This window comes from Mizuhopecten yessoensis, unplaced genomic scaffold (assembly GCF_002113885.1).
Source record: "Mizuhopecten yessoensis strain PY_sf001 unplaced genomic scaffold, ASM211388v2 hete_35976512, whole genome shotgun sequence".
Lineage (NCBI taxonomy): Eukaryota > Metazoa > Mollusca > Bivalvia > Pectinida > Pectinidae > Mizuhopecten > Mizuhopecten yessoensis.
In genome coordinates this window covers 1-1,251 of record NW_018481917.1, presented here as the reverse complement: position 1 = coordinate 1,251, position 1,251 = coordinate 1, and the positions used below count along the sequence as shown (strand labels likewise).

Genomic DNA, 1,251 nt, shown 5'->3' with positions numbered 1-1,251 from the left:
TATGTGAAAACCTTGGATAAGGCTGCTATATAATTCGTTTAAAGTTTCCATCTATAAAGCAGCCATGCATGGTCAATGTTTGGGTTGGCGACTGTACTAGTATACTGATGTAGTTATAAGCAGAAGTTCACCACCTTTTTCTAAACGATGATGGTATGAATTAGTCGTAGGATACTGGTACTTAAAGATAGGCCATTCTCATAGCATCTTTGAAGGTAGCACGTTCTGCATATATCATTAAAAAACCAAGCTTGTACATTTGTCGAGACAAAATCCACTTCAAGAATTGTGTAGTAAGTCATATACATATATTTAGCCGGACGCCCTGAAAATCTAACAAATTCATTTGTCCAAACAGTAGCTATGTGCTATGTGATTTATTGTAAAAGCATCCTGTTGACACCTGGCACTTTTTAATTTTGTTGCAAGACACTTTTTCTCAAGAAAAAAATATTTTCTTTACATGTGAAGCTGTTACTGCTCATATAAGCAAAATGTTGTCATTGTACTTATTAATTATACGACAATAGTTATAGTAATTAAGAAACAAATATCCTCTGAAATACAGTAATTTGTTTTTCCTGTGAAGGTTTTGTCTATAAAACCAGCCAAGGACTTCGACACGAGTGGACAATGGTTGATCTCAACCCGCGACAAGTCTAAGAAGGAAATCACCAAGACGTTTGACGCGGTTCTGGTCTGTACTGGTCATCATGCCTCAGCTAACAAACCGGATTTCCCTGGACTTTCTGAATTCAAAGGCAGCGTCATCCATTCCCATGACTACAAGCGTCCTGGGAAATACGAAGATAAAAGGGTTGTCGTCATCGGAATCGGTAATTCCGGAGGCGACGCTGCTGTGGAGCTTAGTAATGTTGCTTCACAAGTAAGACAAACTATTGTGATTGTTTGTACAACATGAAAACAATCACAGGGCGTAAATTGATTGCACTTCATGAAAAGTCGGAAACGAAACTATTGACTGTAAAACAAATTAAAGTTCTACGTGTGTCATTATATATTTATGCCGCAGTGTAAATAAACCTACAGATGACCATAGACATAATCATTTTTCAATGGTATATGTTTGAGTTTACCAGACATGGATTGGAAAAACTATTGCAATGAGTTTACCCATATCCCCATGTTATTACAATATAAAGTCGTTCTGCCAAGTCATACCAAATTATTATTATGTCAACCCATCTTATATCAAAATGAAAGGAATGTTCTCAATATGTAACACGGTAC

At 36.5% G+C, this 1,251-nt stretch overlaps 1 pseudogene; it reads left to right on the top strand.

The window, feature by feature from the left end:
* Positions 1 to 589: 589 nt before the first annotated feature.
* LOC110444048 lies at positions 590 to 886 on the top strand (annotated as a pseudogene).
* The last annotated feature ends 365 nt before the right edge of the window (positions 887 to 1,251 follow it).